At 40.1% G+C, this 27,923-nt stretch overlaps 1 protein-coding gene across 2 annotated transcripts in view; it reads right to left on the bottom strand.

Moving 5' to 3' along the window:
* GABBR2 (gamma-aminobutyric acid type B receptor subunit 2) overlaps positions 1-27,923 on the bottom strand; it is an 844,982-nt gene that overhangs the window by 331,774 nt on the left and 485,285 nt on the right. The window lies entirely within an intron of this gene.

Genomic DNA, 27,923 nt, shown 5'->3' with positions numbered 1-27,923 from the left:
GCTTTCAAATCCAGGGCAGTAGCTGTTTTAATGACTACATATTTTCCTTAGCAGTTCAGGCACTTTATTCTTGAATATATACTTTTTCTGTTCTGCTGTGCATTTTGTAGCCATCTTTTTAAAATGAGACTTTGTGCTCTTTACATGTTCTACACAGTTATCATGAACCACCAACCAGTCTTAATTTTCTAACAGAAGTTCACTGATGCATCAAGCAAAGAATAAAGCTTAATTGAGACATGTTTCGTGTAGTCTGTGCAGTTACTCTGTTTAGCTCTACTTTCTGTTTTAAACACCAGTGTTTATGTGCAGCTCTCTCAGAAGCTAAATACTGCACCATCATTTATCACTGGAACTGTCACCTGTGACTGATCCTGCTCATGTTGCAAAACTGACTGAGTTTCTTTGCAGTGGTTATGTCTTTACCTTTACATGTTTATGCATTATTCAAAGCAATAGGAGCTATAATGAAGGGGAGAGAGAATGAAATCTCAGTTAAAGATTTCTGGTAAACATAAAATATAAGCGGTTTTTGTTTTTGTTAGAGGGTCAAATTTCACCACTCTCAAGGTAGTAATTGGGATAACTGGCATGATTTGTGGCCAAATTGTGTGTAATCACAGCTATGCAATCTGTAATATCTAAAGTGCAAACACAGTTTCCAGGTCGTGGATTTGTTTTTATTTTATAACAGATCTTTGTTGTAAAACAATTATTATGAAAGGCTTCTCATTATTTTGTTACATTATGGCTCAAAACCTTGGTTGGTGTAACTCCATTTTCCTCTGACATTCCCTCCACCACACTCCCCCTTGTTCCCATGAAGCTCTGCAAGCCAGAGAATTGCAGCATGCATATTAGTTGAAGAATATTGAGGATTGAGTTACCTCTAATATGCAATGACACTCTTTAAGAATGACCTTGCATATTGCTCTGGCCTTGAGTACGATCATAATAATTAGATACGAGCAACTAACTGCTTAGTTAAAACCTAATTTTAAAAAAAGTTAGTGGTAGTGATGATACAGATTTTTGTGAATTTTCTAGTTCTCCAGTGAACTATGATACTTTTAGCGACAGGGGCTCCAAGAAGGTTATGGGCTCAACAAAAGCTTCAAGGGCTAACTTTGAATGATTTTTAACTCAAACAAATTAACAGTTGTAAATCTTCATAATCATGCTTTACTCAGATTGTGCTGTAAATTTGGGGCGGATAGTCATATTGTTTCATAAAGCTGAGTTTGCTTTACATGCAAATATTAACACAAACTTAACTGTGGAATTTGTTATGCTTCCATTACATACATAGAATATAATTTTGTTGTCCTGCTATACCTCTAGCTACTGGTAGCAGACTTCCAGGGTTTTTTAGGTCAGTTTCCATTTGGATCTGAAATTGGTGATACTGTGTCAGGTATTTTCTCAGCATAAATTGTTTATTTACAAAATGTAAGTAAGTCCTGTTCCTCTGGGCAAAGGTGGTACCAAATGGTACTCGGGCAACTCCTTCATGCAAACATATCTGGTAAGATACCATTGCCCTGTCCCCAGAAGCCACTGTCTTGCCTCTAATTCTATTCAGGCTCTCACCATTTAACACAACTTCTTTCTGTCCCAGGCCCTTGGTTTTACACCTGGGAAACACTCAGTCAAGGTGGCTGACTGAGACCTCCTGGGCTGACCTGGTGGGTCTGGGCACCTGCCCTCCCTTTTGTGCAACTACTCTGCAACACCGAGGAGCCTCAGAGCTTCATCTTCCAGACACAGGAGAGTGGTCTAACCCACATCATACCTTTAACTCTCTAGGTGCAGTTACCACAGAGGGTCTTCACTGTTTTTATAGGGAGATTCAGTCTAAATTTATAAATCAATTACTTCTAATGGGCAAGCCATACCAGTGTGTTATGGTTCATACTACTTACTATGACCAAACTGAAAAATGCAGGAATTTGAAATGTCTGAAACATTTGTTTATCATAGGTTCATTGTTTCACAGGCCAGTACTTTCATAGATTCATAGGCCAGAAAGGACCATTGTGATTCTTAAGTTTGACCCTTGCATAATACAGGCCATAGAATATCACCCAGTAATTTTTACATCAGCACATATTAATCTTTCGTTTGAAGTGGAGTGTTTTATTGGCATTCTGACACTATGGATTATGCTGCCACAGGATGTTGTCTTTTTTAAAAAAGACAGAAAATCATAAAGCACAAATGTCATTTCTACTAGTAATATTTAGCACTTATATAGCAGTTTTCATTTTCTCAGTATTTTACAAGCACACTAACTATTTGCACTTCTACAGCCTTTTCCATTTGGGGCACTCAAAACATATATCTAATTTTCACAACTTCTTAGTGAGGAAGGTACAACAATTGAAATATTTCCTATGATGCGCACTGCAAAAATCAGATTGAATAAGATTTTTTTATTTGAACTTAAGACATAAAAATCTTTGCAAGTGCAGTCATATGATGATTAAAATGAATCAGACAGCCTAATTTTTAAAACTGCACATACTAAATTATACAAGCATTTTGTATATATTGCACATGCTTTTGCATGTGCCTTGTCGTAAGCACACAAATTTCAACATGCATTCACAAACATGATTTGCAAATACATACGTACAGTATTTGTGTATATAAATCAGAATTTGTACTTTGTATACCTGAAAGCAGTGCTTGTTCAAAAGTGCCTTTTCTAGTATAACAAACCTTTTTATTAAAAAATGCTTCATAAAATCTTTGACTGTATGGTGTATGTATGCAATAAGTGTAATCCAGAGCCTCCCGAAATTAATGGAAAGACACCCTTTAATTTCACAAAAAGAAAAGGAGGACTTGTGGCACCTTAGATACTAACAAATTTAGCTTTTGTGAGCTACAGCCACAAGTCCTCCTTTTCTTTTTGCGGATACAAACTAACACGGCAGCTACTCTGAAACCTTTAATTTCAGTGGGCTTTGGATCTGTAACCAAAAGAACAAGAGAAATTAATACCTTTGGTGTGGTGACATTTAAAATATGTACAAAAGCAGGTCTTTCATATTATCAGTCAGGTTACAGGATTGATCCTACATGTCCTGAATGTCTTCAGCTCCCATTCAAATCAGTCTTTTGGGATCTGCTCAGCACTTCTCTGGATTAGGCTCATAGAGTAGAATGGTAAAACTCACTATTAAATAGCCTAATGACAATTTTCATGTACACTTCTGTAATTCATCATACCACAAGCTGTCACCAATTAAAACCAGCTTACTGGTTTTAAAACCTTGTGTACTCATTAAAATGAATGTCAGAGCTGTATTCTCAGATGGTTGACCCGCTTCTGACTCAATTTGACCCAATTTACTGTGATTCTTTCTTTTAGTACCATTGATAGTATATCCGCTGATAGATTTTTATCCATCTAACAGATCAGCTATTGATTTTTTTCAATGGAAGATTACTTTTCATACAATCACTTGTATTGAAAGAGATCTACTTCTTTGGTGCCTGGGGATGAAAGAGATACCCACTGTCTTGATAGGTGGGTAGCTAGCTAGCCAATTCTTAAATCCCTCCAGTGACAGGGACTGTACAATCTTCTTTGGCAGCTTGGTCTATTGCTTGACTATACTATATAGTTGTATAATTTATGCTGATACTTAGCATAAATATTTTACTTCTTGCTGTCCTTATATAATTGTAGACTGAGGCAAAAAATCCTGTCCTTGAGAGTAGGAGTTAAGCTGTGGTACAGGAAGAGAAACCTACCACAAGTATGGTCCAAGAGCCACCCCCCTTCAATTTCAGAACTGTGTGGGATACCCTCCTCATTTTTGGAGTGTCTCTGCTTCCCTATCAGCCTCCAATAACAGTAGTTCAGAAATATCAGATGAGAACGATCCCCACTACACAGTCATATCATCTAAAGCAGTTGCTCTCAACCTTTCCAGGCTACTGGACCCCTTTCAGGAGTCTGATTTGTCTTGCATACCACAAGTTTCACCTCACTTAAACTACTTGCTTACAAAAATCAGACATCAAAAATACAAAATGTTAAAGCACACTATTACTGAGGAATTGCTTGCTTCCTCATTTTTACCATTTATAATAAAATAAATCAATTGGAATATAAATATTGTACTTACATTTCAGTGACTATTATGTAGAACATTACAAACAAGTCATTGTCTGTATGAAATTTTAGTTTGTACTGACTTTGCTAGTGCTTTTTATGTAGCCTGTTGTAAAACTAGGCAAATATCTAGATGAGTTGATGTATCCCCTGGAAGACCTTTGCGTGCCCCCAGGGATACACATACTCTGGCTGAGAACCACTGATCTAAAACAAAGGGGTTACCTGAAGAAATGCTTTAACAAAAAGCACAGCTATTTGCCAGTTTTGCAGGGAGTGTGATTGTTTTTGACCCTTTTATGGATGTGGGAGAGGAGTCTTTGTGCCCTCCCCTGCCCAACATTGGGATAATTTAGCACCAAACTGGGTGTTTATGTTGGATTTACACTGAAGGGTGGATTTATTAAGTTAATTAAACATTCCATGAACATCAACTAAAGAACTGTACAGATATTTTCTGCCTGGCATCATTGCTAAAGAAAGTCAATGTCAATGGACATTGACTTTATTCAGCAATAATATTAATGGACCTGAAGAGTTAATTGAATTATCTATTTCTGTCCACTCCTATGAGAGCTGCTCCTTAGATATATCCCAAAAGATACAGGAAGAAGGAATTGGAATTACAGAGATAAAACTCATCTACTTAATTTCTGCTTATTTCCTCCCCTCCTTTTTTCCACATTAGTCTGTCTGTTTCTATCTTAGTCCCAAAAATTATTGTAAACGGTTTGACTAAAGGAGGGTAATGCTAATTAAATTATGAAACCTAGCAAATTTGTGTTTCTCTCTTTCTGCACAGACTCAGGGTGAAATCTTGGCCCCATTGGACTCAGTGGTAAAATGAGGCCAAGATTTTACTCTCCAGGTTTTATCATAACAAGCAGCTGACTAAAAGCAACTATGTGACCAAATTTTTTTTATTTAGTTGAAACTAAAACACAAGACAACAGTGTTAGAGGATACCTAACTAGCTAAGTTAATTAAAGATGCATTTGCTGATTTCAGATGTTCATAACTTCAAAACTACTGATCTAGATTTCTTCAAACCTCACTTGTTCTGAAGACCATAGTAGGATTTAAAAAAACACAAATCTGAGAACTGTATGTGCTGTAGCTCTCTGCATGCAAGAATGGGTATGAAATTCCAATTTATGCATTCTATATCATATAATTTGACAAGGAATATATAATGCTATAAAAGGGGCCATGATGTAAGCACAGGAGGGCAGAATTAATGTGGAGTTCTTAACTTTAACCCTATTTTAATGACTTTTGAGTGCTTGAAGGTTGCATTAACACCAGCTTTCGGCATGAATATAAAATATAATGTAACTATGAGCAAAAAGGAAGATGGGTTTACAAAGACCACCTGACGAATGATTGTGATTGCTTTTTTAGTGACAATTACAAACCAAGGGATGAAAGGAAGGCAGTAGATGGAATATAGCTGGATTTTAGTAAAGCAGTTGACACAATGTCTCACTATCTTACTCTGCAAATTCATTCAAATTGGCTTGGCTTGGGGGGGAGGGATAGCTCAGTAGTTTGTGCAGGGTTGTGAGTTCAATCCTTGAGGGGGGCCATTTAGGGATTTGGGACAAAAATTAGGGATTGGTCCTGCTTTGAGCAGGGGATTGGACTAGTTGTCTTCCTGAGGTCCCTTCCAACCCTGATATTCTATGATAAACAATACCACATGGATTGAAAGCTGTCTGAATAACTAAATCAAAGATAATGATGCAATGAGCAATATCAAGTTGTAGGGTGCCACAAAGAATCAGTTTTAAATCTGTTTTTTTAAATAAACTTCTGTCATAAATATAAAGGGAAGGGTAAACCCCTTTAAAATCCCTCCTGGCCAGAGGAAAACTCCTCTCACTTGTAAAGGGTTAAGAAGCTAAAGGTAACCTCGCTGGCACCTGACCAAAATGACCAATGAGGAGACAAGATACTTTCAAAAGCTGGGAGGAGGGAGAGAAACAAAGGGTCTGTGTGTCTGTCTATATGCTGCTTTTGTCAGGGATAGACCAGGAATGGAGTATTAGAACTTTTAGTAAGTAATCTAGCTAGGTATGTGTTAGATTATGATTTCTTTAAATGGCTGAGAAAAGAATAGAATAACTGAATAGAATGATGTGCTGAATAGAATAACTATTTCTGTCTGTGTATCTTTTTTGTAACTTAAGGTTTTGCCTAGAGGGATTCTCTGTTTTGAATCTAATTAACCCGTAAGGTATCTACCATCTTGATTTTACAGAGGGGATTTCTTTACTTCTATTTACTCCTATTTCTATTAAAAGTCTTCTTGTAAGAAAACTGAATGCTTTTTCATTGTTCTCAGATCCAAGGGTCTGGGTCTGTAGTCACCTAGGCAAATTGGTGAGGCTTTTTACCAAACCTTGTCCAGGAAGTGGGGTGCAAGGTTTTGGGAAGTATTTTGGGGGGAAAGACACTTCCAAACAGCTCTTCCCCAGTAACCAGTATTTGTTTGGTGGTAGCGGCCAATCCAAGGACAAAGGGTGGAATATTTTGTACCTTGGGGAAGTTTTTGGTAAAGATAAGCTTAGGAGGTTTTCATGCAGGTCCCCATACCTGTACCCTAGCGTTCAGAGTGGAGGAGGAACCTTGACAACTTCATTACTATCCTGGCAGAGGGGATAAAATAACAGATGCCACTGAAGACTAGATTGTGTTTGTAATGTGTAGTGTGGATATGCCTTTCCTCAGGAGGAGCATTGAGAAGTTTGTGATTTAGGCAGGCACAATCTCTCCAAGTGCAGCTCTGTGCCCAGCAAGGGTGCACACTTGGGACAAGCCATTAGTATGGAAGAGACTCCTTCGGTTGGTTAGCTGGCTCCACTCGTGGCTGGTGGTAGAATGTTCATGAGTCAACATAGATAAACTCAAGACAATACAGTATATCTAGAAAAAAAAATTAAAATCTAATAGGCCAAAAAGAGTACCCTGCCTTTTTCCAGTGTGCTGGGAAAACTGTCTCCTCTTCTTGTGATGTCTAAATGCGGCTGAGATATTCTGAAAGCAAGAGCTGCAGATGCAGACAGTCTGTCTCTGGGAGTGTTGAATGAGAGAAATGTGCTGTATAGAGCACCCATGCCTACTTTGAAAGGAGACGGATGCACTTCTGCCAGTATCTGACAGACACTAGCAAGTGCACATGGGGGCCCCCATTCTTTCCAAGTTATTCTTCCAATATAACTATCTATGCCCTCATGGATGTGAAGTGCTGCCAGGCACACTAGTGGAACTGTGCTGCATTGGTGCTTTGTGGGTGGCAGGAAGGAGTTTTCTCAGCCCTCTTCCCACATCCAAGCAGGACCACCAAAATTTTGCTTGCTGTAAGGGCCCCAGGCCAGTTCTCATGGATAAATTCAATCTTGCAGACCATTTCAGATATATAGTCCAGCTGGACACTTATACTCCCGGACAAAATTCTATGAGATAGCGTTGGGGAACTTCTAGCCTCACAGGGCTGCCCCCCAGACTAAATCCTTCCCGTAAGTGATTATATAGCTTGAAAAATCATACCGTAATTCTGGTAACAAGATCCCCCTAGCAGATCATAATGTCCAAGGGAAGGAGAAAATTGGAAAACAGTAATGCCTAGAGACACATGTTGGCACATTGCAGCCACAAGGCCCACGTGGGCTGCCCAATTTTGGCTAGTTCAGCCCCACAGAAGAGCCAGGAGTTTGGGTTTGCTCCGTTCTAAGCCATCTAATTTTGGGGGGTAGGGGGGTGGAATTTTCAAAAGCATTTAACTGACTTAAGGGAAGAAGCCTCATTGACTCACATAGGCTCTTTTGCAAATTCTACACTATTGTTTTCTATAGGACTTTCCCCATACACATTGTAGACAGCTGACAGGTAATTCAAAGAAGTAAAACCCAGGTAACATAATAGACAGACACAATAGATATAGAAAAATTCTGAAGGTGTTTGAAGAATTATTATTAATACAGCAATAGTGTCCAGTGGTCCCCAGTCGGGATTGGGGCCCTATTTTGGTAGGTGCTGCACAAACGCATGTAGTCATGGTAGTGCCTTCAAAAGTTTATGACCTAATGTAACATGAGGTGTAATAAGTGTGTGTGACAGCAGTAGGAGGGTGAGGAGAAAGGAGACAGTGATAAGACCACATGATTACATAGGATATCTGTACAAATCATATATAATATATATATTTAAAATCATAATTTAAAAAATTCTGTAAAAACCTTAATTGCTCATACTCCTTTGACATTTGCCTCCAAGTTAAAATAAGTGATTCTGGGGTTGCTACTCTTATTTTTATTTCGTATTTGTTTCTTTTCCCCCCTTCCATTTATAACCAACCCTCTACCTAGCACTATTCATTCTTTACAAAAAATCAATATCTATCTTTAAATCACCTTAACAATTCACACGAATTGGAGCTCCTCTGTCTTTTTGCAGAGTGCCCGCTCCATTGCGGGGAGGGCACACACCAGGATTCTCCCTGCTGCTGTCCAAGAGCTGGGAGAGGGGCCATGTGGTGTCAAGTGCAAGAGAACAAGGATGAGCTGAGACCTTATATACTATGTTTCAACATGCATGAATTTCAATAGTTGAAGACTTGATTTTCTTGTGGAACTAGACATTATACATTGCACAATTATACATCTTTAACAACTATAGCAGTTGTTACTATGATAATGCTCCAGCATATAATATCTATAATTTACAAACTGTGGGTGGAGTGAAAGTCACTCCATAATTAAGGCTGCAAATGAATTTGCATTGGCAGGTAATTTTGGCCTCCCTTTATAATATTTACCTCAAAATTGCCAGATTACATCTGGGGGCTAGGTAAAATATTTTTTACAAAATATTTCTACAAAACTGGAGGTGATTTGGACAATGTGTTCCAGAATTATAACACTCTAAAAATAGGTGTTTAACAGTTCCAAAGGTCTACTTTCCTCGTAAAACAAATAATTAGAAGACCAGAGTGATAAAAGCTACTTTACTAACTATCTGAAATTTTGTGCCCAAAATAGAAATGTAGTTGATTAAACTTTGATTTCAGGAGCTATTAAATACGATTAAGAAAGGTATGGTTGCCAGGGAATGTGAGCTATCACATGGCCAGCAGAATATTATACTCACAAACGGAGACTGGATGTTATGCACAAATGCTGAATTTTGCAGGACACTAATAGAGCACTACGTATACATGGGCTCACAGCCTTGCAAATAAGGCCTAATCCAAAATCCACTGAATTCAATGGGAATCTTTCCAAAGACTTCAATGGACTTTGGACCAGGCCCATAGTTTGGGGAGCACAGGCCAGTCATTGCTATCACAAAACCCTCCCAACAGGCTTAGAGCAATTTGAGCCTTGATCAGCTTCCTGAGAGTTAAATGTTCTTATTTCGCAGCACCACAGGCCCATTACAACTATGCACCAATACAATCTTTGTTCTGCAAGTTATAATCCTCACTTGGGTTGGCACTCAAATGCATTATGAACTAACCCTAACACATTGGTTTCCACAAGCCACACAGTGGTCAGCTGCATTCATTGAACCTGCACAACAAACCAATAGTGGTTCAACTATTTATGGTAATCCACAGTTAGGTCATCAGGGATTTGATGTATCTGCAACCTTAATGGACCTCGACATTTTTTTGTTTGTGGGTATCCTGCCAGTTTCAAAGCTTCTAGTGTATTCTTGATCCCGCCTAGAAACTCAGAAAAATTAAGTACAGTTAATGCATTTTGATACACTTATAGCAGTTTGTAATTCATACTTTGTGGGCTTTTTATTTCCTTTGACATTTGCATGGCAAAGCATGAAATGATAAATCAGTGAACAACTTCCTCCTTACAGTCAGACCCCATGCCATTTGCCAATAAATCCCAATGTTTGCCTGCTGTCATATCACACTGTTAAAACCATGCTCCAAATGTCACATTAGCAAAGTCAGGTTAAAATCACTTTGTATTATAACATTTTTTACACTGACCTTTTGAAGGGCCAGAATGACAGGAAAGGCTTAGTGTCTAGTGCTCTGTGCAGGGAGCCTCTATTTATTCTTATGAAGAAAAGAAGCACAGGCCTCATGTTCAGGAGCCTATTAGAATGATCAATATTTGAATGAGACATTGTCCCAACAGAGCTAGTTCACTTAGGGCCTGATCATGCAAGCAAAGGTTGCAGAAGCAGCCCCTGAAGCTAATGGAGTTACTCGCCTGAATAAGGACTCCTGAATTTGGTCTTTCATGTGGCTAACGCTTCCAGTTCTTTTAAAAATATGCCGATAAAATAGGCTGCATTGTATGTGCTCCGTAATCTCCTCCCTTTGGCCATCTCAGGTTTCCACTTTAACAAGCTACATGGCAGACTACATGACTGTTTCACCAGGCTTACTGACCTTTTTAAATAGCAAGGACTTTTGTTAATAAATAGGCAGCTATTATACTCTGATTTACAATTGCTGTTTCATGCAAACCACTCAGGTGCCTTGGTGATAGGTGGCAAAATATAGTTCTAAGGGACAGATTACCCAGTCTTCCCTGTGTAAGAGGTGGTGTGCGGCCATGCTGTCTCAAGAGCACCCTAGGGAAGGTTACAATTCCCTTTCTGCTCCCAGAGATGGCAGTCAACTACTAATCCATAGTAGTAGCAGATTTCTACCTTCATGTCCCATGCTGGCTGGTGCACTGGGGGAGCAATTAAGGCCCCACCTATTTCCCCCTGTTTTCACTGGAGATGCAGGGAGGCTGTTCTGGTGTTGTAGGAAGGATTTATAACCCAGCACAGTTGTGCATATCCAGCCCCAATCTGCCCCAATATAAAGACATTAACATTATAAATCACATATGCTCCTAAATCCAGGCTTATCCAGACAAAACTATGCAACGCCCTTTGAGTCAACTAAGACCTGGAGGACTCAGGTGTCATGGATTTGCAGAAAGTTTACCTATCCAGGAGAAGGCTAACTCACTGCACAAAGAGGTAATAGCTTGCCCACCCTCCAAAAAAAACTGAACCCCAAAACAACAAACCTTTGTGCCAGGAGTTTTGTCTCTGTGTACTTCCTGTGACCTGCTATTCCTATGTCTGACCCTATCTCTGACAGCTGTAATACAATAAATGCAATATTTATTTGGTGCATTCTTCTTTTTGGCAATAATTTTAACAGTAAATGTGCTATTAAGTCATCTTTGGTCAAATCAGTTCTCTGGAGATAGAGATACTAAACTTGTATCACTTAAAAAAAATTCCCTTGTATTAAGACTGACAATATTGTAAACAAACATCTTTCCTAATCAGCTCTAAAAACAGCCCACGTACTGTGTGAAGTCCAAACTCCTCTCCTGCAATTTGGCTTTATTAATCAATAGTCAACAAATCAGTTAAAGAGTTTAAGTTTTCTCCTCAGATTTCCTTCAGACACTTAGAGCCCTTCTGCCTGAGAGAGTCAGTCCTAACTCCTCCCACCAACCCCAGTCCAAGTGGGGTAAGGAATCCTCTGTTACTGAGTCAGTAAACCCATTTAATTGTTCCCCCTTTAAGATTAACACTTGTGACTAGGGTGAGGTGTTTCAGGTAACACTGCCAGCCTGTTACATTACACTGCTTAAGATAATTGCAAGTCATACATTGACATCTAGGAGAATTACTTAAGGCTAAAAAAACAGCAGCTTAATTTGAGAAACAAAACTTTTTTTTTCTTGCTTCTAACATGGTTAGTTATTACATATGCTCATTTTCCACCAAACATGTTTACAGACTCAATCTTCTGTAACTTCTGTACAAGACTTTAGTGGTGATGTACTCAAACAGATTGTTTTTATGGGAACTAAAATGTCATCTTAGTGAATTAGGTGCCAATACGCTACTGACTGTGTGGTTAGCTCTGGTTTGAAGTGAAAATTGCATTTTACAATGACAGAACAAATGCAAACTGTGACATGGTGGCAAAAATAAGGAGCGGTAAAACTGGAGAGCAATTGAGTCTGCTCATGTACTTTATAAGTAATCCATCCCTACAATAACAGTATCTTTGCTGCTAAACTGGAAACAGTGCACTGAAGCAGTGCATCCGATGAAGTGGGTTTTATCCCACAAAAGCTTATGCCCAAATAAATGTTAGTTTTTTAAGGTGCCACAAGTACTCCTTGTCGTTTTTACTGATACACAGCTACCACTCTGAAACCTGTCACCATAAATGAAAAGTGTTTCCAGAATTCCAGGATTAGTACCCGCATGGATCCTTACAGTACAAAACAGCATTTTAGTGAACCGTCTTAGATTTCTTGAGCAGTGAACAATACATCTTTACCACATTTGTCTTCAGTTTTACCATCAGTCCTTTTGCCTGTAATAGGCCTCCCTCTTACAACACAGAGGTACTGAAACACCACCCTCATTGTGTGTTCCTGTATGCTTGTAGTGTCAGCTATTATCCCACAACTGACTAGGACGATAAAGGAAAGAAATGTTATCGATCACCTCCTTGTAAGACTCCATTCCGTTAGGTCTTCAGAGTGGTTCTCTAACAGTATGTCTATACTGCAGCTGGGAGCACAGGCTGGCTGCCTGAGTACAAACCATCAATACCCCCCTAACTACATACTTGGATGGTAGCCCCAACCACCACCCATGCCACCACTGGCGTCACTATTTTTCTGCATGGTAGCCAAGCCGAATTAGTGCGTATCTATCTTCCCAGGCTGAGAAGCATGTTCCCATCCTAACCCCTCCTTAGCATCTCCGCTCCTAACTATACAAAGAGGTTTACATGCTAGCATTTTTTATTGAGCTGTCCTCTACGTTTACTGGGTCAAAGTGCTGTATCTCCAAAAAATAAATCCACAGTCCTCCAGTGAACTAGAAAGTTTCTCTCTGTAAAACTACTTCTCCCCTTCTTTTCTTAAACGAGTTTCAGTTATTTTTAGTTTATTTTAACTAAAAATTAAGCCTCGCATCATTACAATAGATTATCTTAATATTTAACTACATCAAACAAGTATATATCTTTCCATGACCATATAACTGGAGAAATAATATACTTGTCATGAGCATTTTTTTACCCACCCTCATAATTTTACTAGTGACAGTTTCTTCCATACCACATTACTAAATATAGGCCAAATGCTCCCATCCTAAATTCTAAAGGCATGGAATTGCCATGGCACTGTTCATGGAAGGAGCAGGTTAGGGAGAGACAGAGTAGAGAGATTCTGTAGCCCTTGTGCTTTCCTTTACACTGCCTCTCTCCTAACAACAAAAAGAAACCAAACAAATAGGGACTGAGTTGTATCTCGCTGTTGTGTGAAAATATGGCAGCATTATGGCACCATGTAAGAGGAAGCATCCCTTAAAATAACTAATTCTGAAATAGGGAAAATTTTGAGTGAAAGTATAGAAAATGTGCATCCACTATTTCTCAAACAGGCAGTTTCCAAGTCACACAGACAAAGTTCTTTTCAGATGTTTCTTGTACATTTGATTAGTGGGGAAAATAAATTGTTAATTATTTGGAACTGAATACTTACCAATCTTGTTGGACAGTAGCTTTTGTGGAATTCCTATTAATCATTTTCCATGTTTCCTTAATTATTGCCTTTAACTTTACTTGATTTCTTTGCCTTTGTATTTAAAAAAATCCTTTAGTAAAGTATATAATTTCAGTGCAAAAGGGTGAAATTGGTTTCTATAAAGCTTAGCACCTTAGAATTTACGGTGAACAAAAAAGTGAGTCTTGAAAAGGTAGCTAGGAATGTTTTTTAGAGTCTGCCTTAGATACTGTAAATCAGCAATTTCTTTCATGCCTGTGCTTGCTACATTAGGGATTTATGCACAACCCAAACAATCCTAAATTCACATAGGTTTTCTTCCTCTATAAAAATTCTCACATGCACATAAACAGGTCTCCCCTACTTTGCACACAGGTAGCTCCCCTCCTGCTCCTTACACACCCCTCTCATCCCATTCCTCCGAGTTACTGTATATTGCTTAGTACCACTGAGTAATTCCTCTCTGTCATCGGGGTTTATATCCTTAAAATGCCTCATGTTAAAATTTGGTCATAACTTTGTCAAATGATCCATTTTTAATCCTACTAATCTTTCTACATAAAGAAATTCTGATGGATTCCTAAGCATTTTTGGCGCTCATCTCTGCATTTCCTTCATTTTGTCAGGTTTTTTAACTGCTTAGTGCTCATATCTGAATACAATAGTCCATGTGTGCATAAAGAATTATCAATAAATACACCAATACATAATTCCAGTGGAGCAGATTACAACAGGAACAACAGACTGAGAGAAGAATATTGTTGCTAGCAGATACAGCGTATAGTAAACTTACGTTTAAATGATGTACATTTCTTAAAAGAAAATCTTGGTGGATTTGAAAACAAAGCCACCAAGTTGATAGCTTCCAGAAGGTAGTGAAGGGGGCATATATAATATATCCAATTTCTTTGTGCTATTAACTGTGATGTGGACAAAAGCAAATCAGTTAACTCCTAAACCATATGTAAACAGTTTACCTCAAGGAATTGTAGGTGTATCCCCATGTCAAGCAAATTTCAAAGGCTGTCTAGAGGTGACAAAAGCATTGGAATTAAAAGTGGTCACATATTAAAGAAATTTGCCAAAATTGGTATTATTGAAACATGATAGAATGAGTCACATAATTTGAATATTAAAATCAGAGGATACACCCTATTTAGGAAGGAAAGCCTGGTCTGCATAGAGTAACTGACATTTCAGAAAAGCAGGCCCTGTTCTAAATTAGTTTTCAACCTTTTTTTCGTTTGCGGACCTCTAAAAATTTTAGAATGGAGGTGCCTTTGGAAATTTTAGAAATAGTCTGCTGACCCCCAGAGATCTGTAGACCATAGCTTGAAAATCACTGTTCTAAATGATAAACAGAAAGATGGGGTGTTACTGAAGGTTTTGTACACCCACCAAACTAGACTGGAGATTAGAATGAACAGCTCCCTAAACATTTGTCTATAATATGGAGAAAGGAAAAATTGTTATCAAAAGGGATTTCAATCTGGGGGATATATGCTGGAGGTCACATGCTACCACTAATAACACTTAGAATTTCTAAAAGGTATAGATTTCCTAACACAAAGTATTACACTTGGGCTAATTCTATATAGGACCTTATTCTTACAAATACAGATGAATTATTTGCTAAACTAAAAATTATTTGCCTAGGTGCCAGTGATCACAAACTAATTACATGTTTAACCAGAATGGAGTTCTGATAAATTGCACATGTCACACACAAACTACATTAAAATAACTTTATCAAGGCTGCAATGTCAAGTACTGAAAGCTGGGAAATGACAGAAATAAGGTGGCCTCTACAACTTTATTTCAGCCCTCTTGCGCATATGCACATAATCTTTTTTTCCCACAGGAATCCTACCTCATTCAGTGCACAGTATGGATGATCCTTAATTAATGAACAGCTATTCAATATTTTATTTTAACCTCATTGTTAAATGCCTTATTTACTTCACACTATTCAAACTGTTTTTAAGACCATTTTTAATTTCCTCATAGGCTTTTGTATGGTGTTCATAACTATGGTATCTGAGTGCTTCACAAATATTAATTAATATCTTCACATGACTACTACAAATATATAACTAGGCAAGATGTTGTCTTAAGACCAGAATATGCCCATTAAGGGTGATGTCTTACAGGTTTCACTATATTCAAATGGCTATGGACCTGTTCTTAGTGACCGTAGAGCCTGTATCATATGATTCTGAAGTCTGAAATAGAATTGTTGAATGATAACAGCAGGTACACCATAGATTCAACTATGCTGGTAAAGTTACAGTGGAGATCGACTTGGCTAAGTGGCAGCTCAGAGGATCAAAAATATTTTACGTTCCTGATTTTAGAAGCGCTAATAGCTTAGTGACTGTGGTAGCTATGCCTGTCACTGATCAAAGTGGAGCTTAAGGGCAAGAACAAAGCAATAGGAACCTGCCTGCACTGAGAAAATGAAGTATGTTTAGGAAATGTGTTAGCTAAACAAATGTTAATTAACATGTTTTTAAATACAACTTACCACCTATGTGTAGACATAGACAATGAAGAGTGAACATATTTTTAAACATCCCCGGTTTTGTCTTCCACAGGTGCTTGTGCTGTTTTAAAACATTAATTACCATGTGTTAACACATTTACTAAACACACCTCCTTTCCTCGGGGTAGGTAAGGCTGATGAAAAAACTGCACAGCAAGAGGACTGTAAAGAGACACAATTTGTTTGATATACACTCTATATGTTCATGAGAAGGAAAAAATTAATTATACATTAAATACTGGATACCTAGAAAAACATTTCTCACTTATTTAAGGTTAGCTGGCATCATTTATTGTGACCCTTGTACAGATATGAAGGTCAGGCATAATTAGAGCCCAATATGTGCCTAATTTAAAATAAAGCTCTCCTAAAAATGTTTTTTTGTATAGTCCCTAAACAGATATCCCAAGCTCTCCCATCTGCTGGTGACTTGTGAGAGCAGCCCAGGCCTCCCTCATGGAAACAACAGGGGACAGGGAACAGGAATCAGCCAGGCTATAACCAGCCAGAAAGTCAGGGGAGAAGCACCAGAAGTTCTTTGAGCAATTCTGCTATGGTAGAGGTGGGATAAAGTACCCCAAACCCTCAGAACCCAGGAGTGATGGGGGAAGCACAGAAATCCATAACTCTCATCCCCCTGTAGATACCAGCAGCTGGGATGGGTGGAGGGAACAGACACCTCCTCTTCCTCAGAGGAAACCAGTTGGTCTGGGGGATAATCACATCCCACCCAGAAGAGTCAAGGCAATGAGATCAGAGCATCTGATTTCATTGTCAGTGTACACTACCTGCATATGGTCTAATCCCCATATAGATTTCTGCATGTGGTACAAGAACAGCCCCATCACCTAGTACTCATAGGCTTTGTCTACATTGGAACTTTATCAGCAAAACTTTTGTTGTTCAGGGGTGTTGTTAAACACACACGAACAACAAAAGTTTTACTGATGAAAAGCGCTGACATGAACAGTTGCTTTGTCAGCAGGAGCGCTCTCCTGCCAACAAAGCTGCTGCTGCTCATTGGGGATGGAAATTTTTTGTCACCAGGAGAGCTCTCTCCTGCCAACAAACAGCAGCTACTCTGCGCCTTTTAGCAGCATGGTTGTAGAGGCACAGCTGTATCGCTAAAAGGTGCATAGTATAGACAAAGCCATAGGGGAAAGGAATTAGGGCCTTGCACCTGAGGTGGAATCTTGTTTCCTCCGTTATAGAATCCTAATGTCGCAATTATCAGAACTGTTGAATGTAATGGGCCACTTGATTAACAGTCTGTCTCCTCAAAACACCTGTAGTAAATGTCTCCAGCTCTGAGGAATTCTCTTTCTACATCATGGAGATGACCAGTTGGATTTGTAGAAATTTTATGGGATGCACAGCAGCAATACCAGTCCAGGAGGAAACAGGTGTCCTGTCTTGACTCTACTTAATCTAGTTTCACAGTCCTGGGATTCAAATGTGCATGCAATTAACAGTGAGATAGATCCTCCCCTTTTTGGCTAGTTGAATCCAGAGAGATTGTTTGGGCCTTTTAGGGTATGTCTAGAGTGCAACAAAACACCCACCACTGGCCCAGGTCAGCCGAGTTTGGCTCGGGATCCTATAGCCCAGGTACATTGAAATTTTAGAGTCTCATGAACTTGAATTCGATCACACAGCATGGGAAGACAGATACACACTAATTCTGATGACAGACTCCAGCTGCAGGTGTTTTATTGCAGTGTAGCCATACTCTTAGTGATCAAAGTCATGAATCCCTTTCTGTGGGAGGCCAAGATGCTGGAAACTTATCAACAAGCCTTGTTCTGATCCTTGCTTAACCTTTACAGTAACCTTCAATATCAAACTCAAGGTATTTACATGACTATGGGACCAAGCTGAGGTAGATGGAGTCATTTAAGTGGCTCTACTCTTTGTTCTCATAGACAGGTTTCAGAGTAGGTGCCACAAGTATTCCTTTTCTTTTTTGTTCTCATAGAGATCACATATGGCCAATGGCTCATTCTCCTCAAAGGCACTCAGCTGTGGAATCCCACAAGGCTCTGCTCTTGCCTGTAGGAGATGTGGCCTACAATTTCAACAATATTCTGATAACATTCAGTTTTACATCTCCTTTTCAACCTACCTTAGCACGGCAGTTTCCCTGCTTGTCTGGTGCCTGGCAGAAACAGGAAGCTGCATGAAAGTAAGATGGCTGAGGCTTCATCTAGATAAGATAGTACTAACGCTGGTGGACAGAAGACTAGCAGATATCTTCTCCCACAGTCTGCTGTGTCAAAGTGATCTGCAACTTCTAAGTGTTATTGCAAGCTTGACTGCTCCTTGACATCCACGTAGCAGTAGTTGCCAGGAATACCATTTTCATCTCTGGCTGGCCAGAAGTCTTCAACCATTCACCTCAGCTGCAGACCTGACCAAGGCAATCCCTCCTTAGTCACCCTGAGGCTGAACTATTGCAATATTGCATTAACTGGGACTAACTTCAAATGCCACTCGGAAATTCAAGCTAGAGCAACATGCTTTCCAATAGTATATATTTTGGTATATAATGGACAACATGAAGCAGCTGTGTAATATGCTCTTGTTGGCCTACCCTATTGGAAAGTAGGCCAACGAGCATATTACACAGGTGTGACAGGATCCCCCCCTGGGGGTGCAGCCAGGGACTGGAATGCAGCCTGGGACTGTGCCCCCTGAACTCTCCCCAGCCTGGGCTGTCTCTCACAATGCCTTGCTAGTGACCAGCAGCAACCCCTCCAGGAGCTGTGATAACTCAGCACAACTGCATGTAGAGCCACACACCCAGCTAGATTGCATGAATGCTCCCAGAGCCACTCATAAATCACAGGAGGCACCAGCCAAATCCCTCCATTTCCCAGCACCGTGCCCCAGGAATATACTGTCTTGCCCCGCTCAAGATGGGCAGTGCAAATGTATTAATTGGTTCACCACCTCAACAATGGGAAGTGGACAAATGGCAACCTTTGCCAACCTGAGCAGATTTGCCCCACACTTCATACAAACTCACTAGTAAAGATAAAAAATTAAACAAATTTATTGACTATAAAAGGCACATTTTAAGTGATAAGCAAAAAGTGGCTACCAAAGTGGCTACCAAAAAAAATATAAGCATGCAATCTAAACTCTCAGCCCTATTAGACGGGGCAACATCTACATTAAGCAGTTTTTCTCACCCCACTGGATATTGCAGACCTTAATATACAGGTTTGGCCCAGGTTTAAGGAACAATCTCCTCTGTTGGGGTCTTGTTGTCTTATCAGTGTCTTAGTTGCTTGTTGTCTTCCCAGTATGTGTCCACTCTGTCTGTTTTATACCCTCGGTCCATATGCTTGGGGAGCACAAGTCCAGGCATGTCTGGGGGGCATTGCTGAGTCTCTCCAAGCAAGGTTGAGCAATTCCCCTGGTGTGGCCTCATGCAGGTGAGTCATTGCATTGTAGCTCCCTTGCTGGACAATGGCTATTGTTTGGTTGTTTGACACCCCGCCCGGGTGTTGGTTACTTTCCTTGCTGTTGCCTCTGGGGAGCTAATATCTGGCTGAGTCCACAACTTACAGCATATTTTAGTGACCACCATACAACACAATTCTCATAATTTCATATGCATTAATGATACACATATATGGATAGAGAAATGACTTTCAGCAGACCATAACCTTTCCCCTGATGATACCTTACAAGGCATGCTTTATATGTAAGATCACAATTATATGAAAATGAGGAATATGGGGGTTACAGTACACAACCCCAAGGTATAGAATGTCACAACAGGTACTTCATATTGTCCATTATATACCAAATTTCTGGATGAGAATTCAAGATGTTTTCCACGATCTGCAAAAGCACTACATTTGAGTCCCAGCTATGGCTGACTACACCTCCTTCTTTTTTCACTGCAGCAGCTAAGGTTGGAGGGAATTGGCAGAAGACCAAACAAGCTGCAGCTGAAGATGGAGATGACTCCAGGATGAGTTTGGGAAAAATAATACTACTTTGATTAAATTCAAAATTAAACCAGTTTAACTATTGTTCATTGTTACAAGTCAGAGATGGGCTGTGGTTAGTCCCTGAAACCACCTTGCTCATACTTAGCCCCTCTCTTTCCTCAGGGTGACGTGATTAGCTTTGCACCCAGTGGTCAAACAGTTTTGTAGGCTGATTTATTGAAAAAACATTAAATTGACCCTAAGGAGATCTGGAGACTGTCTCCTAATTACCAAATGTTAAGGCAGTTTGTAAAATAAGCGTTCCTTTCTCCAGAAAAATGTCTCCTCTCCCCAGTTGGCTTCACTTCTTAGGCCTGGAAAGGCAGTTCTCTCTGACATTGGAAAACTCTTTACCTTAGATGGACAGTCCTCCTTCTCATTGTCTACCTCCTTCCCTTCATATTCTGCTATCTTCCTCCTTACTATAGGTGGAGGGCATATTCTGGCAAATATTAATGGGGAACAAAGAATTTCAGTCTCTGACTCTAGTGCAGACCAATAATCACTTCCTCCCTTGGTCCAGTGTGGGGTTTATATACTACATCACAGAACTATCTGGATAAATAGCCCTTAGGTTTAAACACAAGGGAGTTGAGAGAAGAGCAATGTTGGTCAAGGACCCTCACTTCTGGAATTTGATCCCATAGGAAATCCATTTGAGCCCCAAAGATGAGGGTAAGATGTATCTCTTTGCTGAGGCTTTGCAATAACAGCACACTTGCTTCTGCTGCTATTTTATATCTTCTGGATGCTATTCATGATCTTATGTCTCCTCAGAATGAAGAGCTGGTTGCTGGAAAAGGGTTGTGTGATACGTGCTCCCCATTCTTGTGGTGATGAGTATTTTTTAATCTGATATAGAATATACCTAGATACCACTGTGACAAGTGCCGTATAAATATTTTATAAGTTATAATAGTAATTTTAACTTGTATGCTTTCATAGATTTTAACGCCAGAAGGAACCATTAGGATCATCTAGCCTGATAACACAGGCCATAGAATTTCACACAGTAATTCTTGCATCAAGTCCACAACTTCTGGTTCAGCCATTTACAAAAGTAGTACAGCCTCTCTATTCTTTCTTATTTCTCTTTATATACATCAGGGATCACATTTATCCCCCTTAGCCACTGCATTGCACTAGGAACTTATGTTCAGTTTATCTACCAGGCCCCCTAAGACCCTTTAAGAGTTACTGCATCTTGGAAGCATAGCCTATATTCTTGGTTCCTAGATGTATTACCTTGGATTTGCTATTCTAAAACATATGTTGTCTGAATGTGTTCCTGTGATGCAGTGACTCCCATCACCTGCTAAAAGCAGAAAAAAATTCCAGTCATGCTCTGCCCCTTATGGTGATAACTAATTACCTCCTAGAGGAGTAGGGGTGGAGCTAGCTAAGGACTCATTAGGCACTTGGACCTTATGGGGAGATGAGTAAACTCTCCCAAGATGAGAAGATTGGAGTAGGAGAGTTCTATCTCTCTAGGAAGAGTCTAGAGAAGACAGGACTCTCTTACAGAGAGAAATATAGGGAGATGGTGGAAACCCAAAGATAGGGTAGGAGGACACACAAGGAGCATCACAGGGCTTCCCCACAGGAGCCTGAACTAGAGCTGACAAGAAGCAGAGAGATCCCTAAGGAAGCTGTCAAGAGTTCCTAGGGCAAGGAGGCAGTGAGGGAAAACCTGCAAAGACCAGAAGCAACAGAGGAAGAACTCTGCAGCAGCAGGTTAGGTTCCTGGGGGGAGACTTTGAGGTAGGGTTATTGAAAGCATTTCAGTGGAGTCCAAGAGAGGCGGAAGATGAATTAGTCCACTAGAAAAAAGAGAAGCCAGAGGCTGAGAAACAGATGGAGGCTGTACTAAGCAAAGGTTGTGGAAAAGCCGTATAAGGGGGCACAGAAGTAGGGAGCAGCCTTGGGGAAACAGCAGCATGTCTGAAGCTTCACATCTAGCTACTTAATACAGGGGTGTGAGTTGTTTTGTGAATTTTCAGTTGGACTTTCGGGATACCCCTGAAGGGATTTAAGCATGTATGTGACTTGGTAGATGACCCACAATAGGCATGGGAGCTGAGAATAATGGCAATATCATGCACTGATGCAAGAGAGTGCTATAACAGTAAGTGTGCCCCCAACAGTCCCATATATCAAGTGACCCAGATCACTGGGTATAAGTGACCTGCCCTTACCGCTCCACAAGTCTTTGTGTCTTCTACAAACTACACCTGCAAACACTGTGTATTTTCTCCCAGGTCAGTAATAAAAAGCAGAGGCCAAGAAACAATCCATGTGGCATCTCATAAAAGTGTACCAATTAACTGATGATTCCACTCTAACTATGTTTTGTGATCTATAAGTTAGCTAACTACTAATCCATTAATATGTGCTATATTGAGTTTGTATGGTGCTAATTTTAATACGAATGTTCTGTGGTACCGAGTCCAATGCCCTACAGAAGTTCAAGTATATAACATCAAAATTGAATTTATCAACCAAATTTCAGAGTAACAGCTGTGTTAGTCTGTATTCGCAAAAAGAAAAGGAGTACTTGTGGCACCTTAGAGACTAACCAATTTATTTGAGCATGAGCTTTCGTGAGCTACAGCTGTAGCTCACGAAAGCTCATGCTCAAATAAATTGGTTAGTCTCTAAGGTGCCACAAGTACTCCTTTTCTTCTTTCAACCAAATTTGTAATCCCACTTTAAAAAAATATTCAGTTAGATCAATTTTCCATACAGTCATGGTGATTGGCATTAATTACATTCACAAAATTTAATTCTCTAATGATTGAGTCTCAGTGGATCAATTTTATTTTGCCCAGGATCTGTGTCAAGTTAACAGGTGTATAATTACCCAGGATAACCCATTTACCATTTTTAAACACTGACACTAAAATTAACCTCCTTTTGGTCCTCTGGAACTTCCCTAGTATTCCAAGATCTGTTTAAAAATTAGTATCAATGTTTCAGAGAGCTTCTTTACCAACTTTTTAATATCTTTAGTAGAAGATATCTAATCCTGTAGATTTGTATTGATATTACGCTGTAATTAGCGTATAATAAAGAGAAACAAATATGTTTGCTGCTGATTTTGGGGTCATTTATAGCAAGCTAGCCAGCCTCTTCTCAGTTAAAATAACACATTTTTTCTTTATTTAAATTCTCTACACTGCCTCCTGCACTCCATTTGCAAAGTTACTAAGGAAGAGATACAAGCAATTGAGAATTGAATATAAATGTGTTAAATAAATAGCATTTGCATTTAATTTAATCTAGCCTTTTTTTCCTAAAGCAGTAAACAAACTGCATATCTACATGGGCTTATGTTACAGTGAAATGAGGTGTGCTACAAAATTGGTTAATGACCACCCAAGGACGTAGATTTGAATGATCTCTGAGACAGAAATCTAGTGCTTGCCAAGAATTGTAAAATGGTCACCTTTGACTCCTGGGTCCTGACTGGCTACAGAGAATTTGAATACAGAGCATCTGAGTATACTACAGAACTGTTGCATATTAAATATATTTATGGTGAAAAAGGAAGGAAATTGCTTAAGTTTACCTTTAAAAATCCACAAAAAGAACAGGAGTACTTATGGCACCTTAGAGACTAACACATTTATTAGAGCATAAGCTTTCATGGGCTACAGCCCACTTCATTGTATGCATAGAATGGAACATATATGAGATGTTCCATTCTATGCATCCGATAAAGTGGGCTGTAGCCCATGAAAGCTTATGCTCTAATAAACATTAGTCTCTAAGGTACCACAAGTACTCCTGTTATTTTTGCAGATACCAACTAACACGGCTGCTACTCTGAAACCTTTAAAAATCCAGGAATTCTTAAGATAAAACAGTTTTATTAAAATAAATAAATCTCCAGAACTTCTTCAGAACTGGTTTAGACAAGCTGGTGAAATACCCGTTTCCTTCTCCTTGGACTTCATACTCTTAAGGTTTCCATACGGAGAGGATCCTTCACATATCCTTCTTTTCTGCATGCTGTTGGGGCTCAGCTGCCTCCAAGCATAATTCATACAGAACCCTCCAAGCTTCTGATGATTAACCAACTCTAATCAAAATCCATTGGTGCTTCTTTCATATTTATTTTTCTCTTGACTGTCAACCCAGAAATCAAGAGGGAAAAAAATCGGCATTTCTTTATCATTAATGTTGAGGAAAAAACTTTGTCATGTCACTGGGGGGTGATCCTTGTTGGCAGGTTTTAACATGGTGGAAATGTTTTAACATGGTGGAAACAGTGTCAGTCCAAAGTGTGATGGCATGACCAGTCTGAAAAAATGGTTGCCCTGATGCAAAGGTGCTAATGGTTATTATGGGTAACAGACCCATTCAAAGGTAGAAATGAGAATTAATGCCTATATTGCATAGACCTACTGCTTGAAGGACAAACTGTGATAAATATAAAGGAAAGGGTAACCACCTTTAAATCCCTCCTGACCAGAGGCAAAACCCTTTCACCTGTAAAGGGTTAAGAAGCTAGGATAACCTCACTAGCACCTGACCAAAATGACCAATGAGGAGACAAAGCTGGAAGAGGGGGGACAAAGGGTCTGTCTGTCTGTGTGATGGTTTTGCTGGGAACAGATCAGAACTCCTGTAAAAAGTTAGCAAGTAATCTAGCTAGAAATGCGTTGGATTTCCTTTTGTTATATGGCTGGTAAAATAGGCTGTGCTGAATGGAATGTATATTTTTGTAACTTAAGGTTTTGCCTAGAGGGATTCTCTATTTTGAATCTGATTACCCTGTAAGGTATTTACCATCTTGATTTTACAGAGGGGATTCTTTTACTTTTTCTTTAATTAAAATTCTTCTTTTAAAAACTTGATTGCTTTTTCATTGTTCTTAAGATCCAAGGGTTTGGGTCTGTGTTCACCTGTACAAATTGGTGAGGATTTTTATTAAGCCTTCCCCAGGAAAGTGGGTGTAGGGCTTGGGGGGATATCTTGGGGGAAAGACGTTTCCAAGTAGGCTCTTTCCCTGTTCTTTGTTTAACACGCTTTGGTAGTGGTGGCAGCATAGGGTTCAAGGAGAAGGCAAAGTTTGTACCTTGAGGAAGTTTTTAACCTAAGCTGGTAAGAATAAGCTTAGGGGGTCTTTCATGCAGGTCCCAACATCTGTACCCTAGAGTTCAGAGTGGGGAAGGACCTTTGACAAGCCTTTGCCACTTTGACCAGCAGAATTACATTTGGAATAGTCTGCTAAATGTGAGACTGTCACTCTTTCCTAAGCATTACTTGAAAGGGATTTGCCAGATATCATCTCACCACGAACCTCAGAAAACCATCTTATGCAGTCATGGCCAACCTGAGCCTCAATCTCACTATAAACTAGGTGTATCAGAATATTCATTGCACTATATACCATAGATCAAAAGTATGACCTGTTATTTATACATAGACAGTGTTGCAGCTAGCTCTACTATGATGATATAGTTCCATATCATAGCTAGTTCCCTTACACAGCTTTGCACTCATGGGGTGGGGAGGAGGGAGTGAGGGTGGGGCTAGCTTTGCAGCCCCTATGCTACTGAGATGCTTCTCCCCATGAGGCCTTCAGCTTGAAAGGAGACAGCAGAATTGGCCAGTCACATTGGGGAATATGCTGCACTCCATGAAGGGTATCGTGTCAGAAAATGAGATGTGGAGGATCAGATCTGGTGGTTGGAGCAGTCGCAGTTGAGTGGTCAGTGTGGTAGCAGCCCGGCCAAGAGCTAGAACCAAAGATCAGCAGTGGAATCAACAGCAGGTTCTCAAAAAAGCAAGAGTAGGGCTGGAAGCTAGAGCAGGAGCAGGGCTGGAAACAAGACTAGAGTGGGAGCAAGGCAGGGTTGGAAACAAGGCTAAGGAGTGGGTCACCCCTATGAGGCAAGGGAGGGGTCCAAGCCATGAAGTGACATTAGACAGACTCAGTTGCTGTTTCACCTGTGAGACGTATATACCTGTTTGGAGAGTCATCAGACCAGCTCCTGGCTTGGGGATTGGCTGGAGCCCAGCACTGCAATGACTCATTGCCTCACATATAGCAGCATGTATGCCTGTACGCTGAGGGCTAGATTCACAAAGGAACTTGGGTATGATGATGAGCAGCGTTGTTGTGCATAACTTTTAGGTGCCTAGAAAATCACTTGAGTTCAGTGCCTAGGCTCCCTGAACAATGAATGTGGAGAACAGCAATCACAAAAGCCAGGCTGCTAAACAATGCTTTGGCTAAAATAGACAATGGGAGATGCCAAGCTGACAGGTGTGTACTAACTAAGTCCCACTCCTCTCAGAGACAGGCACCTAACTCTGCTTGGATTCTCAGCTTCAAATCCCTTCTTGCAGTTAAGTGTAACACCGACAGACCTTGGTCGGTGGCAGGCGGGATCAAACCGGGGACCTCTGGAGGTTAAAGCATGAGCCTCTACCACATGAGCTAAAAGGCATCTCACTGTTAGCTAAGGCTGTACAGCAGATTCATTTTATCTTTTTTTCTCTAAGTGGTCTCGGTGCCACTAGATGGGACAGAACACCACACCCAGAAGGTGTGTGGGTTACATAAGCACCTGTGCTGTTTTAGCAAGAAGCAGCTGTGGGGTGGATAAGGAGCCGGAGAATGACTAGGTTCCTCATAACTTTTAGCTCATCATTCAGGGATGTGGGAGACACCCTGGTCAAATCCCTCTGCCACCGGAGGAAAATAAGGAATTTGAGCTGAGAATTTAACACCTCTCAGGTGAGTGTCCTAACCACAGAGTTAGGGATAATTTTGATATGTAGCTCCCTCAGTCTCTCCTGGTGAAGCTGTTTCACTGTGGATAAATAACGAAGGAATCACTGGGCCAGAGAGAAACGGAGCAAGGATGAGAATTACACTGTAGCCTGGTGATTGTGCCATAGGATGTGGGAGAGCCAGGATCCCTGCTCCAATGACTTTGTTTTTTTTATTATCCACAATGAAACAGCTTCAACAGGAGAGAGCAAGGAAGCAACATACAAGGCTATCTCATAGCCCAGTGCTTAGGGCACTCACTTAAGAAGTTGCAGGTCCCACTTCAAACCCCCTTTTCCCTCTCAGGTGCGGGCGGGGGGCTCCTATATCCCAGGTGAGTATCCTAACCCTTGGGCTAGAAATTAGAAGGACCTCCTCAGGCTGTTTTTTTGTGAATTCAACTATAGGGGCCTGCTCTGGTAAATGAGGTGTAAACACACTTACTGGATTGGGTTCTGCAGGTAAGTTTGGCAGAGGAATGCCTATGTTCCCCTGGTTTGTGCACTGCTCTTGGGCTTTGGTGTCCAGAGCCCTGTCATGGGGCTGCAGTTTGCATGCTCAGAGGCAGGAATGTAGGTGTCTAGGGAACTTTTGGAATCCCTTGGAACAATTTACCTAGGGTCGTGGTGGATTCTCTATCACTGACAAATTTTAAATCAAGTTTGGATTTTTTTAAAAAGACATGCTTTAGCAATTATTTTGGGGAAGTTCTATGCCCCGTGTTATACAGGAACTCAAACTAGATGATCATAATGGTCCCTTCTGGCCTTGGAATCTATAACAAAAAGCTTTTATGCAAAAATTCAGGGGCTGAAGCTGAGCTATTGTAGGTGCCTACAGGGGCAGCTAAGTGGGGTTTTTGTGAATCCTAGTGGGACCTGATTCTAGGATTTAGGTGCCT

Source organism: Lepidochelys olivacea (genome assembly GCF_965140295.1).
Source record: "Lepidochelys olivacea isolate rLepOli2 genome assembly, chromosome: 2".
NCBI lineage: Eukaryota > Metazoa > Chordata > Testudines > Cheloniidae > Lepidochelys > Lepidochelys olivacea.
Note: the sequence above shows the minus strand (reverse complement) of the source record. Positions and strands in the feature narration are given on the sequence as shown.